Raw genomic sequence first — 20,121 nt, 5'->3', positions numbered from 1 at the left:
GATTTCATGAACAAAGCGTATTTTCATGTTATGAAAATACACCATGAATAATATTCATGATATCATGAGCAACTTTTGCGTAACGCAGCAAACATTCCCAAAATCATGAATCATCCGAGTTGAAATTATGAGCTAAATTCATGGGTTTAACTTTTAACCAAAAAATGTAAAAAGAATAAAATAAAGCATCAGACTGGATTCGAACCAGAGCCCTGATATTATTAGTCCCATACTTTGACCACTAGACTATCAGTACTTGTATAGGATTGAAGAAAAAAGGCGTATAATAGATACCTATGTAGTGTGGTTTATGAACACGGTTTGCCAAGTACGTGTAACGCTTGTAGCGGTCTTGATTCCGCTGCATTATGAAATCATGATTTTCCATGACGAAATCATGAATCATTGTTACGATTTCATGGGATGGCAAGTTTTTTCATTTCATGATTTTTTATTCATGAAAATGGAATCGGATTTGTTTCCGTGTATACAGCTGTTATCCTGATGTTTAGTTTTGTGTGAACTTGAAAGGTGCTTATTCAACCTTTTTCCCGGTTATCCAATAATCACTACACAGCTTTCTCTTGAAGCCGGGTTAAATATTATTTACGCTTTTTTTGTTGGAGGAATTGATTGAGTTTATTTTGCTGTGCGAATCAAATTATTCGAAATTAGTGTGCTTATACACCACCAAATTATTTACCCTGCACCGGAACCTGGAATCGAACTCGAGACGACCGTATTGGCACCGTGAAACAACCAACTTTGCTACGTCAACACATTGAACTGATGTAAACAAATATATATGACTTTTTACAATAATACCACATGAATTACTTTTCTCGATTAGCTTTGTAAAGGGGCAGAGTAAAAGCTGTAAAACTGCACAGTCTAAAAAATAAACATAGTTGACTGTAAAAATGCTTCCTAAGTAGCACTAACACCGTTTATTAGCTGAGTACAGGTTGTTTAGTAGTTGAAAAAGCACTTTTTGTATATTTATGTTATTCAGCAAGAGTGGTTGGTTGTGTAAAAGCCATCGAATAAGTAATATATTAGCTTTATTAGCTTTGATTTGCAGCTATAAGTTGAAAGTTGATTAATACTTGCATAGAAGGAATATTAGCGTTTATTGGCTGCTGTTATTCAGTGCGACTGACCAATTGAATAATTGTTGTGAAAAAGTTGAGTAAACGCTCTCCAAAACTATTAATCTAGCTTCTGCTTGTAGCTGTATCTGCCACTTTTATTCAGCTACTTTACAGCACAATGCTTAGTTGGGTTTCTTATTTTCAAGTAAATATGTAATCACTTTCTTTTAACGATTGAAAAACGAAGAATATTGTTTATATCTCGGCCTTGATCTTGGCTTTAATTTGAAAATGTTTCTGAACGAATCCAATTCAGCCGTTTGAGACACCTTTTTGATTCCAAAAGTCAACCGGAATATCAACAATGATAGTAATATAGCAGTGTTGCTAGTTTTGTTTAAATAGCATGTAAATTTCTGACCATGGGTGCCAATTAGTGTGCCCAGGTGTGTCCGTATTGTGCCGAATCTGTTTTGGGCACACTAAGATGCCCACATTCATCAGAATTCAAGTTCGTGTTTGCTGACAAGTTCGCGAAGAAGGCCATGATTTGGCAAGCAATTTGCCGTTGAAGCCTGAAAACGGAACCATTTGTCACATCCTCGACGATGACATCCCAAGTTTACATCGAAGAATGCCTGAAAAAGCGTGTATTGCCGTTCATCCGCAAGCATAGGGGCAAAGTCATCTTTTGGCTCGATTTGGCCAGCTGCCACTACTCTAAGGTGGTTCTGGAGTGGCATGCTGCCAATAAGATCAATTTTGTCCCCAAGCTAATGAATCCTCCGAATTGCCCGGAATTTTGACCAATCGAAAAATACTGGGCAATTTCAAAGCAGCGACTTTGACGAATCGGCGGGGCAATCAAGGACATCTAGCGAATGCGGGCAAAATGGAAGAAATCCGCTGATTCCGTGTCCGTTTCCACTGTGCGGGCGCTGATGGGCTCCATCAAGAGGAAGGTTCGAGATTTCGTTCGAACTGGAGAAATGTAACCATCTAATGCTGTAACTTTTAAGTGAAGTTTTAAGAAAGGTACTGCGAAGCAACCAGTAATGGACTTTTTAAACTTATTGAATCACGAATCACAGTTTTTTTTGCGCGTACCAATTTACTTTTAGTCAGCCTTTAAGTAAATTCTGAGCTAAACTGTTTACCATAGAATAGGTCTAGTCTCTCTGAACAACTTTGCCCAAGACGGGAGCCTTCTATCCAGTCAAGATGTTAAGTTAGGGCAATCAATTCGAAATGAATGTTACACGAGCGCCAGCTGATGTGCGAACTCTGAACTGAATAATTTATTTAGGATTCAGACTTAGAAATAACTACCTTTACTCGAGACGTAATCCATATTAGACGTAAATCATGGAACGTAAACAAACATTTCACGTAAAATTAAGTGTTTTCAAACCGAAACATGAGCAACTCGACGAAGAGAACGTTTGGTTGAATTGATTTTCTCGTATCTTTCAACTGATTATTAGGGAAGGTCCATTAATTATGGCATGCAAATTTGGCCCATTTACAAGCCCCCCTCCCCCCTTTGTCACATTTTTTGTATGGACCTTACATTTTTTTTGTATGGCTGTCACAGTTTCCAAAACCCCCCTCCCCCCTAAAAGTGTGACATAATTAATGGACGATCCCTTATGTCAAAAGGGCCACTTACATGTATCGGTATCAGGGAACCGAAATTTACACGACTTTTTCGTAGTGTGTAGGCCTAGTCTCTCTTAAGAACTCTTCCCAAGACGGGAAGTTCCAATCTAGTATATGTGTTATGTTAGGGCAGACAATTAAAAATGAATGTTTCACTAGCGTTGCATAGTGAGTGCATTTTGAGCTGAATGTTTTTCCACAAAATAGGTCTTGTCCATGTGAACAACTTTGCCGAAGACGGAAACCTTCTATCTAGTCCATCTGAGGGCAAAAAAATCAAATCTGCTGTCACACTAGCGCTGCCTGGTGAGTGAATGAATCATATCGTCAGGCAATGTTCCACTTGTAGGAGGTAATACATATCCCAATATAAAAATTGACAGAATTGAGAATAGTTCGCTTTCATTGCATATTCAGGTCAAAAAAGTGAATGATAACCTAATAAAATCAGGCAGGGACTTTGTTGGTCGGGTTTTTATCCCAGATATTATTGTCAAACAAGCTACAATTACATAAAAACTTCTTCTTTTTTCCAATACTATTTTTACCCACTTTACTATCATTACCAAGAAAGCAAAAAATTCAAACCTGTGAGTGAAAATTTTCTCTCAACATGCCATGTATATTTATGTCACACGATATGTTATTTCCCTTTCACAGACTGCAAAAAATAGTACCTAGCCCTGAAAGAATATTCGAAAAAAAAATTAGGGACTCTGGATGTTAATCTAACTACACATATAGAGGTACCATGCATGTTTTGCCCTCTGTTAACAATTAACGGAACTAAGTGTATGCGTAATTTACTTTAGATGTCACCATTAAGAACAGCAGTGATATCTGAAGCAAAATTAACGCAGAAGCATGGTAACCACTGGCGTGCACAGGGTGGAGCAAGGTGGGGCAATTGCCCCACCTTTTATAAATAAGATTTTTTTTTACAAAACTATGATATAAAAGAACTTTCTTGATAACTTGATTTGAAGGTAAAATAATTTCATTTCATAATATAAGGGCACTGGAACCTTTTATTGTGTCAATTCTTTTGAGATGGTGCCTGAAAATTGCACCACAAAGGTGCATGAAGGGACAAACTTCGATGACATTTTTTTGGTTCAAAAATTGCACCACAACATTCTGGTGTATTTTTTTTTTTCAAGGGTGTTCATGGAGGGTTAAATGAAGAGGGTAAAAATTCACCCTCTTGGTGGTAAATCGAAGAAAAAGCTTTCTATTGAATATTTCTGGTTGTAAAAATATTATCAAGGTGGTGCATGGAGGGACTAATCAAAATGAATAACTCTGGTGAAAAAATTGAATCACGCTAAAAATTTGGAGGTGCACATTTAACTGAAAATTTCTGGTGGAAAGTGGTGAATGTAGAAGCAAGGTTTATTCATTTTTCTGGTGCATAATTTGCATCGTTCTGATGAATGCAAGCTTCATTGAATATTTATGGTGGAAAACTTGCACCATTTTGGTGCATGAAGAGGCAAAGCCTGAAAATTGCACCACAAAGGTGAATGGTGAAACAAACTTTACTGACAATTTTTGGTGCATGGAGGAGCATGCTTTATTGTAAATTTCTGGAGCAAAATTTGCATCGCTCTGATAAATGAAATGAACAGAATATTTCTGGTGGAAAACTTGCACTGGTATGGTAAATGAAGGCACAAGCTTTATTTAAATTAAGCTATATTGAAAATTTTTTGGTGGAAAATCTGCACCGTTCTGGTGAACGGATGGGCAAGCTTTGAAGAAAATTTTTGTTATTAAATTTGCATCCTTCTGCTGAATAGAGAAACAAATTTTAATAATAATTTCTGGTTTAAAATTTGCACCATTCTGATGATTGGAGGAAACTGCTTTACTTAAAATTTATGATGAAAATTCTGAAAATATTTATTGGAAAACCTGCAACATTCTGATGATAGGAGATGCAAACTATATTAAAATGTCTGGTGAAAATGGAAAAAGGAAATCTGCACCAAGCAGAAGATTAGAAAAGCAATTTTTATTGAACATTTACGGTGGAAAATCTGCATCGTTCTGGAGAATTGAAATTTTCTGGGTAAAATTTACCTGGATCAAATTTGTATTGAAAATTTCTGGTGTAAGATTTGCAACAATCTGCTGCATGGAGGAGCAAGTTGAATTGTAAATTCCTTATGTAAAAATTGCACAGTTGGAGGGAGGGGCAAGCTTTATTGAACATTTCTGAGAAGAACCTCAAGGGTATTGAATTCTGAGGACAGTTCCAAAAGAAAAGATTTCTGGGGATGATTTCATGAAAATTTTCATTTCTAGTGAATCCTGCAGATAGTTCTATGATAATTTTAGAAAGAAAACCGAGAGAATCCAATTTTGAATGAAATTCCAAAGGGATGTTGAGGACAATTTTAAGGGAATTCCAAGGGTAATTTCAAGCTCATTCTTGAAAGAATTTCTGAAGAATACAGAGGAAATTTTTCAGAAAGTTTGGGGAAGTTTAAGTTCTAAGGTATACTGAGAAAAAAAAAAGTTCTAAAATATTCCGAAAAGAATTTCAAGGACAGTTCCAAAATATTTCTGGAGAGAATTCAAAGAAAATTCTGCGGATAATTTCTAGTGCATCCTGCAGATAGTTCCAAGATAATTTCGGTAAGAATACCGAGAAAATCAATTTTTGAGTGAAATTCTAAAGAGATTTTAAGCAAAATTTCAAGCGAATTCCGAAGATAATTTTTAGCTCATTTCGGGAAAAAATTTGAAACTCTGAAGGAATGTAAGTTCCAAGGTGTTATGAGAAAAAAAATCATGAAGAGTTCTAAGTATAATACCAGTAGACTTCTGAGAAGAATTTCAAAGGAGTTCTTAGAAGAGATTTAAAAAAATCCAAGGATATTGCATTCTGAGGACAGTTCCAAAGAAATTTTGGGGAGTATTCCAAGAAAATTCTGCGAATAATTTCTAGTGAATCCTGCAGATAGTTCCAAGATAATTCCGAAAAAACAAACAAAATAACTTGCTCAATTTATCAGCGTACCCCCTTCTCTCCAAAATTAATTGTTGTGCTAAAAACCATATTTTTTGCAGTGGGATCTGCTCGAGGCGTTGCTGTTTCTTTTATGCTTCTCTCACTCCCTCCAACGGAAAACGCAGTCACGCCCGTCACGGTGGTATATTAAAAATATCAAATAGTAATGAACTCGTGCACTTTTTTGCATTTAAAACTGCTTATCAGGAAGATAATGAATAGAAACTAAAATCTCCATACATTTTCAAACGGCTTCATATCACTCTTATAAATAAGTACGGACGATATCACAAATGGCGCAATTATATCCCGTACCTACACACTCAGCAACGTTTTCCTTGTTCGGTATTTTTTTACCGAAAAAAATCGGTAAATGAAGAATGTTACAGATTTTTCGGTAAACAAAAATAATTTTACCAACGTTCGGTAATGTTTTACCGAAGTGACGGTAATCTGTCTTTTATATTGACGAACTTCGTTAAAAAGAGTACAGTAAGAACTGTAAAACAAAGCAAACGCCGAATTTGGTTAAAAAATACCGAACAAACTGCAAATTACAGAAACGTTTACCGAACTTCTGTAAATAATTCCAGACTGTCAATCGAAAGACGGTCATATTTGTTTCAAGTTTTAAAACAAGTGATCGGAAAAACCAGTGAAAACAATGTAAGTATGTTCGCAAATACAGATGAATAATGCATCTATTAAATATTCTTAATGAGATTGATAATTACATGTATTTCTTTCATTTTTATGATTGCTCTTCAGACACAGCCAGGAATTCTGTGCTTTCGGGATCAGGTTCCAGTCAATGTTTCTGGACTGGCATCCCCATGGTAGCCACCTGCCAAAAGAATACTCCACCGAGCAATATATGTTATTTTAAAATATATTGTTACCTAGATGTTTACTTTTGAATAAAATCTCTTTAATAATAATGCAAAAATAGCTTTAAATTTTAATTCACCGGAAAAAAAACAAAAAATACACAAGATCAACAAATTTTCATTTACGGGACAGTTCAGTAAAAAATTACTGAATAGTTCGGTAAATAATTACCGAATTGTTCGGTAATTTTGACAGCTCATCAAAAAATCTGTTTACCGATCGTTCGGTAATCGTTTAGATTACCGAACGTTCAGCTGTTGAAAGTTCGGTAAAAAATTACCGAATACGGTAATAATTTCTAAGTGTGTATGGAGTACGATAGACCGAATAGGTGCTTAAGCACTTTTTATGGTTATTTTGTATGCACTGTATTTGTAAAACAACAAAACATGATTAATTAAGAAAAAAATCGTCAATACAGAAAATACAGATTTTTTAATAGAGTGGATACAGATTTTTTATAAAACCACCTGGCAGCTCTGCCAAGAAGAAAAATCAAAACAGAAACTTACAGCTTGCAGAAAACAAACATGTATTCTCCAGAAGAGTTGGCGGATATTCATCTCTGCTACGGTTTTGCCAACTGTGTGGAAACGACAGCCCAGCAAGAAGATGGTCGCAGGTTCCCCAACCGTCGACTGCCAAACGCAAGTATGTAAAAAAATGTTAGATTTAAGTTTTGTATGTAAAAATTACGCTGACACAGGAACCTTCACGTCTACACACCGTCGGTTCCGGGATGGAACGTTATTATCGACTGCACCTCAAGTCAACCAGCCCCGCCGGTCGCTGACACCGGCCATGGAGGAGATAATTTTAGGAACTGTGAGAAACGATCCCAAAACCAGCACAATGCGAGTTGCAGCTCAGTTTCCGGTCTCTCACAGGAGCGTATGGTACGTTTTAAACAGAGAGAATATGCGTCCTTTTCATACGCTTCAAGTTCATGAGCTTCTGGAAAGAGATAAACCGATCCGGCTTGAGTTCAGCAGGATTATGACAGCGAAAATTGAAGAGGATGCATTGTTTTTGAAAAGCATTCTTTGGACGGACGAGTGCACCTTTACCCGTGCAGGATACTTCAATACCCACAATGACCACACGTGGGCAATTGAAAACCCAAGAGTGGTCAAAGAAACAAGAACACAGTACCGGTTTTCCGTTAATGTATGGGCCGGTATAGTTGACCGACACCTTATGTACATTATCGAAGGTTCGCTAAACAGCGCGAAGTATTTGGAATTTCTAGAAAACGAGCTTTCAACCCTGCTGGAGGATGTTCCACTTGTTGTGAGACGGCGCTTGGTGTTTCAACAGGACGCCAACTATCGGGAATCGTGGATCGGGTGGAATAGGCCGATTGCTAGGCCCCCAAGGAGTCCGGATTTGACTCCCATGGACTTCTTTTTTATGGGGGTGCATAAAGAAAGAGGTGTATTCGGTGATAATCAACACGTGCGAACAGCTAGTTGACCGAATTTTTCTTGCTGCTCGATAGATACAAGAGAAGATGAATAATATTAACTTTGTGGAAGACACCGGAAGTGTGGAGTTCCGCCTTCCGGAGGAAAGCCCGATTGTTCCAGGGTGTGGTTTGGTGTCCGTTGTGGGAGTTCCACTGAGAGCTTACCTATGCGTCCGTACGCGGTCGTGGTCCGAGGCCTAAGAGAGGACGAGAGACGATTGCTGCGTGTTCTCGTGGTCACCTGTCGCGCCTGTTGAGGAGTGCGCAGGGTTATGTGCATGATTGATAGTGAGCGGCTTGCAACTCTATGCAGAGAGTATCCGATACCGCACAGGAAGGAGGTTCAGGCCTGTGCTGTGCATTATCACAACGGTTATTGTACCTTGACGCTCATCCTCGCATAACCGTCACATCTCAGAAATGACGGTCAACTAGCATATCACTTGGAAACACCGCTACCTCACTAGACCGTCTTCATAAAAGCCATCCATGACAGTTAGATTAAATGACAAGGAGAGAGTAGCAAAATAATTCTCTCACTGATCATCTCTGTTGGGCATTTATAAGTGGGAAGTGAGAATAATGCTCCCTCATTTTCCTGTTCTTGCTAAAAGTTGTTGAGTTCAGAACATACGAAATATTTTGAAGCAAACGTTGGATTTTCATTTTCCTTGTAACATATAAATATGTGAGTGCTATTACGTTACAATGTCGAAAAATATCCGTTTATCTTCAAAAATTCAATTTCTTAACCTGCAAATTAAAGCCCCTTTCACTTTTTTTTTTATGATCCATCTGCAATATCAATTCTCTTTTACGTACGCGTCATTGTTTACGGTGCTTAACAAATCTAAAAACTGGCACAACTCACAATTGACAAGCTCACGAGGATTTTAGTGTCAAAACCTGGGGGCAAGACAGCTGCACTCAGAGTAAATATATTTGTAGCGAGTAAATTTGAGTTACTCATATTTACTCAAAAATGAACAAAGTAGTCTCGATTTTCTGATCAAAGAAATATCGTCTGACAGCATATTTCGTTAAAGCATCTGTTCGCACATTTGACAGATCGAATCGCTCGTTTAACAAATCGAATTGTGGACAAACGAAATGCTACTGTGGTGCTTTGACTGCACGATGGTTTTACGGGGCTTGGATGCCTTTCAGGTGCCTTCCCTCGTTGGTGAGGATTGACATGGCCTACGACGATACAGGAGTGACTGGAGTGACCCGTTCCAAAAGGGGAATGCTCCTTTTCGGTTACCTGAGGTACAACCTGAGCTTGAAACTTCGTTCGCGGTCAATAGAATTGGTCCTTGACTGCTGATTGTGGTATATTATGTAGCTGCTGAATCTAGGCCAGATTAGGTCAGCTCTGGCCAGCTTCGACAGCGGAAGAAAACCACTTCAACTTTAGCGCTTTGCCAGCAATCGTAAATGTATCATTGAAAAAGCGTTGCCAGATGTATTGCCTCTAGCAATGAATTAAAGTTTATTAAAACAAGCAATTGTAAAGTTTGACTCGATGTATTTAATGGTGAATAAATATCAAAAACTGAATAAATTTAAAAAAAACCATTTTAGGCATTTTTGCGGTCCAATTAAAAAAACTACAGAAGATTGAATTTAACGCTAACAGAAGAGATGGTAGCAGTGCCACAAACTATATTGCTCTAAGAATTGAATTTATTGAATTAACTTAGCCTAATCCAAACCTATCGCACCACCCAAAAAGTCCCTACACAGAAATTCCAAGAAAGCACGTCAACTAACTTTGCTTGACAGCATCGGTTTCAACGTAATTTTCAATGTAACAATCAGGTTGCTATGAGTATATAAGACATTGTGCAGCGTGAGTTACTCAGAGTTACTCAAAATTAACTTCGGTTTTACTCATGATCGATAGCTGTCTTGCCCCCAGGTCAAAACAAATATCTTTTCAACGTTATTACGTTTCGTGTGAAAAGTGAAGCGAAGAATCTTAAATTTTTGAATTGCTCCGAAAAATTGCAAGGACCATCATGGAACCAACAGGTGGAACTTCGACGAATCAGTGCGAAACCGAACTTTTTTTCAGTGCAAACCTCAACCTGAGCTGGGTTTTAAAAGCAAACGATCAAACTGACGTTTGTCCGAAAATAAGCAGATCCAATCTTGATACCCGATCCAGGTTGGAACTGAATAATAAACGAATTCGCTATTAATTTTAGCGAAGATTTATTGAAACACATTGCGTTCCCTTACGGACTTCAAAGTAATGATTTGAAGTTTTCTTTGTTGATAGATACCAATGATTGCTTTGATTGCTAGCCACAATTCCAATATTTAGAGGGGAATTCCTATTTAAGCAAGGATTGTTTATATTGGTTTTGCTTTTTACGGATCCCTTGATACTTGAGCTTCGGTAATGTGGATACGATATGCGGTCAGCATCCTTATTCTTGGAACTCAAGCGGCACGGTATCCGAAAAAATGAATAGCTGCAAAATCTCTATCCATGAATAAGCATTCGTGACTGCAGGTAGTACGTGTTCATGCTGATATGAATTCTTACAATAATAATCATTGGTTATGGTACGATTGTATAACGCAAGATAAGACTTTTCCCTTGATATATCACAGCTATCGCCTCATCCATGATTTTGGAAGGGGAATGACCGTCATAACCGTATTTATGCTCGAAATTAGATGACGGTCAATTTATATGTCTGTTTATATTTCCTCGGTAATATGATGGTAACACATCCCAAGTAACATTGCAAGTTTTATAGTGGTTTTAAAGCATGCTACAAGTCTAAATCATGGTCTACAGAACCCTCATAAAACCAAAATTGTTACTTGAGATGGCAGATGTTAGTGATATTGCGAATGAGTGAGAAAAGCAAAACAACGATATCTCACGGTTGTTGTGTCATACTGGTGAGAAGTTTTACGGAGAGAGGGTTCTCAGTTGTTTTGATTGTTAACTGTAGAAATCTCTTTTGTCAATCTAAAGGCTGTCAGTACCGTGATGCAACTCAGCACTGGGTTCAGATACTGCATAAAGAAAATGGAGGACACATAGAGCAACTATTGAAATAAATTTATGAAAGAAACGAAGTTCAGTGTTTCAATTTAATTAATCATTGGAAAATACCCAATCAGTTCAATGAACTGATCTACATTGGTATCGAGAAAAAAAAAACAGAACATTTTCAATATTCATCATGCGTTCAATTGAACAGCATTGTTTTTCTTGTTACAATTTTCATACCGTCGTTCCGTGTGGTGATCAAGTGTGCTGTGCGCGCTGGAAACAGACGTCAACAGCAACGCACGTTGGGGTTGAATTCGTGTTTTAAGCAGCCGTTAATTAACGACGAAATAATAATTGAAAACCCATAGGAAAACACAAGTTTTTGACTCGTTTATCCCTAAAAGACAGACATTATTAGGCAGGAAATTTACCAAACTGTACAATGAAGGCAAGATTTTTGTGCTAAATGGCATAGTTTTCGAGTAAGAGCCTATTTTTGGCAAGCATAGACCAAAACAGAAAAATATATAGCTCAGTAATCTTTGAGATTTGATCATATGCGTAGAACAATTTGTACTTCTAATGTGATTTTCTATCGCTTCTTAAATTATTTGAACTAAGGAACCGAACACCCTGTATAAGGCTTGTACTCGAAAAAAATACACCATTTTTATCCGTGTGTAACTTTTTGATCCGTGAGTAAAAATTGATAAAAATCTACGTATAACTAGTTTGGAGTGAAGTGTTTACATGTGCAAAATTTCATAACAATCGGTTCAGTGGTTATTGAGATGTCATCGAAACAAGAAGAAAATCGCCGGAGACCATGAGATGGATCGGAAGACAACTGGGAATCACCCATACAACTGTGTCTCGGGTGGTAAAATCGTTTAAGGAGTCCCAGACGACCGAGCGGTGGGCTGGAAGGGGAAGACAATCGAAGACAGCTGACGCTGTGAAGGCCCGGAAGGTGTTGGATTATTTCAAGCGTAATCCGAACCTTTCGATTCGTGACGCGGGTCTGAAGGCAAAGTATTCCGCCTGGTTCGTTCAGCAAACCATGAAACGAGCTGGGCTTCGTGTATTCAAGGTCCGGAAGGCACCGAACCGGCTTGATCAACAAAACACGGCGGCCAAATCCCGCGCAAGGAAGCTGTATCGAGAGTGGTTAACGAAACCAATGTGTATGGTTATGGATGACGAAACCTACATCAAGGCAGACGCAAAGCAGATACCGGGGCTGGAGTTCTACGTTGCCAAATCACGATTTGATGTGGATGAAAGTGGACAAATTCGCCAAAAAATACTTGCTCTGGCAAGCCATATGCCGATGCGGTAAACTGAGTAAACCGTACATCACGATGGGTACCATCAACAGCGAAATTTACCGCACCGAGTGCCTCCAGAAGCGTCTGATGCCCTTACTGCGGTCCCACGGAGGCGAGACATTACGCGCGATCGACGTTGGATTGGTACAGAGACAATAACGTTGTTTTTGTACCAAAAACCGCCAACCCCTCAAATTCACCAAGGATTCGTCCGGTGGAAAGATTTTGGGCCATAATGAAGGCCGAGGTTCGAAAATCGTCCGAGGTGTTTAAGAACGAGCTGGAGTTGAAGAAAGAATGGATGAAAGTGACCAAAAAGGTCGGCTCCACCATTGCACAAAATGTAATGAGGGTTCTTAAGGGAAAGGTGCGGGCTTTCAGCGATGGAAAGGAAATTGAATAAAGTAATTATGCCGAAACATATTCCATATGTATGTTCATTCCCTGAAAGTTTCAAGAAAATAAGACTTAAAACAAATTTTTGGCGAACACTTTTGTCTGGTGCATTTTTTTTTTTGAGTACTGGCCTTAATGCGTATATAAGATGGCGCAACTTGATGATTTTCGTTTTAGCGCCATCTAGTGAGTTTATTATGTCATACGCTATCCATAGTGTTGAAGTCCTTGTATTTGGTAGGAATCTCGTGATAAACATCTCTAACATCGAAGGTCTGATAATTTAAACAGAAGTCCACTAAATTTACTCGGCGAATCATTTTAAAGTTGAGAAATCCATTTAAATTTCGTTAAGATACGACAATTTAAATGTGGAGTCAAATTGACCCCAGGATCGCATTCCAATAAAAAATTTAAAATAAATGTTTTTTTTCAAGATTGTTGAAGGGAATTTCATCAGAGAATGAATTAAAATTCATCTACAAATGAAAAAGTTGCTTGTTTTTCAAAGTGACCTGTTGTCAAATTGGATGAAAGTTATAAAACAATGCTATTCAACCGAGATAATGTTGTAGAGCCATAAGTAAAATTTCATAGCTTATACACATAAATTAATAGTTGAAAACGAAATTTTTCCAATCAAAATCAGTCAATCGAAGACGCTATTATTTCACCAGCTCTGACTCCGACTACCCAGATCGTAAATTTCCTTCCAACTCTAACCCTGGTAGGTTTTCACGCATATTTTGATGTTTGATTTTCCTTGAATTACTTTCATATTGAGTAAGAAGCATTTCCAAATATCAAATCAGATATGTGCGTCATTTCGACGAATTCACCGAAGATTCTGGATGCAATTCCCCGTGTATACAATCCACACATCTGTTCCACAATCCCTTTGAGAGTCAAATTGCCGCAAAGCACTAATACGATTTCATTTCACATATATGCAACATTATCCATCCCCACTGCTTGCCAACCTTTGCAGAAAGGTAACCGTCGTCGTCGTCGTCGTCGTCGCCGTCGTCGCCTCCGCTGTCACGTAATTATTGGCGTTTGCTCACGGGGCACGTTGCCAACTTCCCTAGGAGCTAGGAATCATCCGACTTATACGATTGCCCGATTCTACACGTACATCACATCACTAATCCCCTTCCCGAGCACACGGAGACTGGCCTTTTTTCTTCCCCGTCAACATCCGAATGAATCCTACTTCTGCTGCTTCACGTCACGCCTAATGCCCCATGACACATACGTTTGGGCCTTCAGCTTTGCTTCCTACCCGTTTCATAAATTTATCATCTTCTTAATTCAATCTCGTCACAGCATCACTTTCGTTCTCCTAAGAACACCCCACTCCTGGTCGCCTCGGGAACAAGTTGTTATCCTTTTAGCTCCCGCCGCCCGCCCGTACCAGAACTGGAGCTTCTTAAATAGCACTGAAGAACGATCCCGGTTCACACACTAGAACGGAATTTAATATTTCTACCCTCCTCGACCAAATGGGAGGAGTGGCTTTTGCCTTTTCGATTCACTGTCTTCCCATATGCAGCTGACCGTATCTGCTCGCGCCGTTTATCACGCTGTTTTTATGTGGGAATGTCCATCCTCTCTCACACTGTTATTTCCTCCTAAATGCTCCTCGTTTTTTTTATCAAACTACATTATCATCCGGGGAGGGAGGAAAAAAAACGGCGAGTTCACATCCACCACACACATCCTTCCGGGACAGAACGACTACGACTGCGACCGCTAGGAAATCGGTGGCGGCCGTGATTGGAAAAGGGTTCGAGATCACTACCATTGGGGGCAGCAGGAGGAGCCCATTCTCATTCGCACCTTCCACCAACCGTTCGTATCCAACTACACGCGGAGCAGTGGGGAATAGGATCCCGGAGAATGTGTTATTCCTTTTTTTTTCCTGCCACTCAACTGTTCCAATTGCACACAGTTATAGAAGAGGGGGTTGTGGGTTGTTTGGTCTGTTGGCGCAACACTGGATATCGTTCGCGGTTTTACTTCCGTTTCTTCAGAGATCCCGACCGAGACTGACTTCGCTGCGTGCGGGAGGAAACCTGTTATCGTTCTGCTGCTGCTGCTGCTACTACTCGGAGGGAGGCTGTTCCTGTGAGCGGGAGAGGAATTGTTGGGAGAGCGAGAGCCGAGTGTCCTTGCTCTCCGACTGGGGTGGGAAAATCGGCGAAGAGAGTCCAAAGGTGGTGGTTTGTGTGCTTGGTCAGCCGGGGTTGCTGTAATGGGAGAAGGAAAATCGTTGAAATCGTAGTCCTGGCGTAACGGTTCTCTATCCAAGGTGGATAACTTGTTGGGGGAAGTGGGTGCTGAACCGAACACCAGGGGTGACGGATTATCCAGGTTTGAGTGATGACTGTTTATCCCTTGGCGGAGCTTTCATTCTAGTACTGCAATCAAGGTATAATTTTGTAGGTTATTCAGGGATGGATCGCTCTTGGGAGCATCGTTCATTACTTTTTAATAAGTGATATATTGACCATATATCACGGATATAGTTGAGCTATGAAATGGAATTTCCGTGGAATATTTTTAAGCTGCAAGTATTTTTTCGTGTTTCGTTTCGTTTAAATCAGACAGTTTCGGATTAAAATACAGCCATGCTAAAGAAATTTCACGGAATTCCGCGGAATTTGCATGATAAAACATAACATGTTACCTTAAGATGTTAGTAGGAAATGTTGACCAAATTGTTGACAGCCCAAAAGTATTCCCTCCTTCGATAAGGGGAAGATGGGGATTCTTGATTCTCGATTTTATTTTTCTAAAATGTGGAACGGCCAAAAACTGGTGGACTATCGTGCACTTAAAAAATTTGAACACCTCTCATTTTGTAGGTTTGTGCGTACAGAATATTGCCTCTATTTTGTTATTGCCATTTACCATTAAGTTGTCAAAATGGCGTCGAAGCAAGAGGAACAGCGTTTCAAAATTTTACTCACGCATAAGCAAAATCCCATTTTTTCCGCAGACTTGACAAAATCGCTTATTAAAGTGTTTGGGGAACGTCTAACAACTGCTAGAAAACCAAAAATAGGAGGTAGCCGAAACCAGGATGCCGCCGCGACCGGTAGAAGAGTGGTCAGCGTTCTCATGCGTAATCCTACCCTTTCCATCGGAGCTGTCGGAAAGAAGCTGGGAATATCGCACACCACAGCGCAAAGAGCCAAAAAAAAAAAAACGAGCCGGCCTGTCAACATCAGCACCTCAGAGCATTTCAAGCAGCTCCCAGGTTAAGAGTTTTACGCGGCTACCGGAAAAGGACAAGTTCAAGATAAGTTTTAGCAGAAAAAGTTGGCAGGCGATTTACACATGTGGGCTGAAAAGCGGAATTTTCGTGACAATTGGCACTGTTAACCAAGATATTTATGTAAAGGCATGTTCTCAAAAACGTATGTTGCATTTTTTGAAGAAACACAGTTATTACGTGCTGTTTTGGCCAGACCTCGCTTCCTGTCACTACGGAAAAATGGCTCAGGAATGCTATATCGTCAACAACGTCTAAGTCGTACCCAAGGACAAAAACCCTCCAAACTCGCTGGAGCTACGCCCAATTGAAAAATATTGGGCAATCTTAAGCGGAACCTCAAGAGAACTCCGAAAAAAAGTTGAAAATAAGAAACAGTTCTGTTACCGTTTGTAACATTTGTTGATGTATTACTGTATGTTTATCGTATTCTGCATGTCCATTTGAATTTGAATAATAATTGCCAATTTGACACCCCTAGTTTTAATACACTATACAGTACCACAGTTTACTATCAACTGCTGGAATAGGTGATGAGCCAACAATTTGAGTTCAGTGGAACATACAAGAAGTACAGAGAAAGGGAACGGCGAGTAGCACGGAAACTTCTTGCAACACTTGCCAAGTAACCTTAAACGAGAGCAGTTGAACAAGCTAAAAAAACCGTTAAAATTATAGTGAAGAAAAGTGAGAGTGTCGTAGTACCATGAGTGGAGAGAGAGAGTCAGGACCCGTTAAGTTTTCTTTCTAAGTACGCTCGATCGAGGTGTTCGGCCAGATCACGCCGACAGGCCTTCCGTGGGCGATTGACCGTTGGAGAGCCAGTTCCGTTCGACGGCCCGGAGATTAGGACCACTTTGGACCTTTCCGTTATACTAGTGGTAGTTCACCGACCAGGGGTTGGAAGCTCGAAGTCATCTGAACGAGTTCCAACCAGATTCGTACCCCGATCGTTCCCGCAGGGTCACAGAATCCTGAGAGGGACCCACCAGAACCCACTCCCACCGAAGAAGCTACCTCTCCACCGTCCACCATTGTGACTTGGCATACCTACTAGCGCCACCAAACGCCCTTACTCAACCACCGTCACCATGACAAACACCGTAGTCTCCAGTGTAACCACGGCCAGCGTCACCGCCGTAATTGCCGCCACGACGAACGTTAACAATGCCGAATCCACACAGCATCACCACCGCCGTATCAACCACTACCACGTGCAGCATCACCGCACAAAAGATCCAGCAGTCGCCGGTCGGCCAGGTATCTGTAGAAAACCTACACTATACACGCCACACACACACACACACACACACATACACACACAGCATGTAATTTGTAGGGAAATAAACATCTAGGGCCTTATTACGGGTGTCACTACACGGCGATAAGCAAGTGAAACTCAGAATAAGAACCGTGATTACCGTACAAATCAAATGGGAATCACTTCACCGTGACGACAAGTGACAAGTTTTCACCGTGAAGTGACATCCGTAATAAGCCCCCTAAACAGTAGCTTTCTCCATTTAATCACAGTATATCCGAGTCCTGATTAGCCCGGTCAATCACTCCAGCCGACCTTGAGGCTAAGAATTGAACTCCAGATCGAGCTAGCCATCAAAAGAGGTCGTTGAATGACCCACCCTCATTGGTAGGCCGTTGCTTAGCCAAGCCCGTCGAGGTGTTTGTCCTGGTAGCCCCCTAGGTACCCCACCCTAGCAGCAACAGTTCAAAGCAATTTGGCGTTCAGCAGCAAATAAGGTTGATACAACAGCGGTACAAAATCTGATGGATGGTGTGAAACGTAAAGCCCTGCAGTTCGCATTTGGCAAGACGGATGCCTAATACAATAATATTCCTGTATTTTGTAGCCGTCGAATATTAAAAAGAAATAAAGTTTGATCATTTATATAATAACATAATCGGGGGCGACCCCGGCGTAGTGGTAAGTATCCATACCTCTCACGCCAAAGTCACGAGTTCAAATCTCACCCCCGGACAAGTCACGAATGACCCAAGAGCGTTAAAGTGACTATAATAAAAAAAAAAAATAAAATGAGTGTGCACTTAATTATATTTGACCAATTTTTGACCGTTCCACCCTTTAATATCTATACCAGTTTTGCAATTCAACCATTTGGTCTGTCACATCAAAGAGTCGTTACTAAGATACCGTTTAATGACCAGTTGCTAGCAGTTGATGAACAGTTTTGATGGGACTTGAGGCAGCTTAGATCAACGAAGGAGAAAGATAAAGAAGAAAAGTGTTAGTGGAAAACAGACTCGACTAAGACAGGACCGATGTTAAGAGATTGTTAATACTAAAACTTGAGAAAAAGTTATAGAAAATAGTAAATATAATCGGAATGCCGTTACGAACAGGACAACGTTAATTTAGGGCAGATCATATTAGATCAAACCTGCTGTAGAATGGGGAGGGGTAAATACTCTGGAAATGACGTAAAGAAAATCAACTTAATGTTGGTGGATTCCTTTCGAAGTCACAAACCGGAGTTTCGGATTTTTCTTAGAAGCTAAATACGAAGATCATTTAAATGTTACAATAGATGAGGTAAAAAAGGGAACTGCAGAATCAGTCCGCATCGTGCTCTCTTGCCGTGCGGATCTATTTGCTTTTGCTGAAGCAAGTGTTACTACTACCTAAAGCTACAACAAATTTAAACAGCACTTTTCAGTGCTCAACCTATAAGAATTTTCTACCTTGTTCAACTCTTATTCCTCTTCGATCCTTGTTTGAACCCTACCCGAGGTAATTCTTCTTGGATATCGATTTGGAAAATTCCTCTTCGATCCTTCAGATTCTTATAGTAATCTGCTTGGAAGTCGATTTGGATAAAAATTTACTGCCGCCATGGCGCCTTAACGCAAAAGAAAGGGGCAAACTCTTGATCCCCCTTCTGATGAAATTAATTTGAGTAATCAATTTGATTTGCTCACGGATGATGAGAATGATCCATCATCCAAGAAAAGTTCTAGTAAACTTTCCCGGCTTAATGCCAAGAAGGAAAAGATTCCCCCTATTGTGATAACCACTTCCGATTTCCATGCTCTTCGCATGGAACTTTTGAACTTCGTGAAAGTTAAGTTTTCACTACAAATTGGACGTCGGGGTGAATGCCGTGTATTGGCTGAAACCTTGGACGGATTTAAATGTCTTCTCAAGTATCTCACTTACTGAGAAGCAGCATCAATATTTAACTTACGACACCAAAACTGAACGTGTGTTCAAGGTTGTCATGAAAGGACTGCCCAGTGGTGAATCTTTGGATCAGATCAAAGATGAACTGGCAAAATTACTTGGAGCTCTGCCACTCCAAGTAATCAAAATGAAAATGAAATTCCGTCCTGGCGATTCGCGCAACGGGATTTCTAATGATTTTTATTTAGTTCACTTCAAGTCTAGTGAACTAAACAACCTTAAGGCCTTAGAAAAAGCTAGCCTTATGCTCCATGTCCAAGTGAAGTGGAAACACTTCAGGAAGACTGGAGGAAATTTCCAAAACCTCACTCAGTGCCGTAAGTGCCAGGGATGGGGTCACGGAACTAAAAATTGCTACATGCCAGCTAAATGCATGAATTGTGGTGATTCCTCTCACACAAAGGACGACTGTCCTGTGAAGGAAGATCCTAAGAAATTTAAATGTTCAAATTGTGGTGAAAACCACAAATCCAATTTTTGGGAATGTAAGACTCGCAAAGCGATCCTACAATCTCGTTCTAAGCGACAGGTGTAGCATACTATAAATCATCTAAATTGAATCCGACCTACAATCTCAAATTTCATGACAAAGACATTTTCGAGACCTACAAAGTCGAGCCACTTGTAAACCAAACAAAAGTGCCATCCGCACTTGTTGTTCCATAGATATATAAACAGTCAAATTATTGCAACCACATGTTTTCCTTTTGCGCTATGACCCAGAATGCGCGTACAGAATAATAAGCGCAGCGACAATGACAGCGACCC

The 20,121-nt window shown here is 39.9% G+C and overlaps 1 protein-coding gene across 1 annotated transcript in view; it reads right to left on the bottom strand.

Moving 5' to 3' along the window:
- The window catches only part of LOC135700142 (guanylate cyclase soluble subunit beta-1-like), a 153,677-nt gene extending 139,805 nt beyond the window's left edge, over positions 1 to 13,872 (bottom strand). Inside the window, exon 1 of the mRNA XM_065220561.1 lies at positions 13,840 to 13,872. The gene's annotated coding sequence lies outside the window, so the exon portion shown is untranslated. The remainder of the gene's footprint in view (positions 1 to 13,839) is intronic.
- Positions 13,873 to 20,121: the final 6,249 nt, after the last annotated feature.

Source organism: Ochlerotatus camptorhynchus, unplaced genomic scaffold (genome assembly GCF_037179485.1).
Source record: "Ochlerotatus camptorhynchus isolate MF236.1 unplaced genomic scaffold, CSIRO-AGI_Acam_v1.1 ptg000129l, whole genome shotgun sequence".
NCBI classification, from domain to species: Eukaryota; Metazoa; Arthropoda; class Insecta; order Diptera; family Culicidae; genus Ochlerotatus; species Ochlerotatus camptorhynchus.
This window is presented reverse-complemented; position numbering and strand designations above follow the sequence as displayed.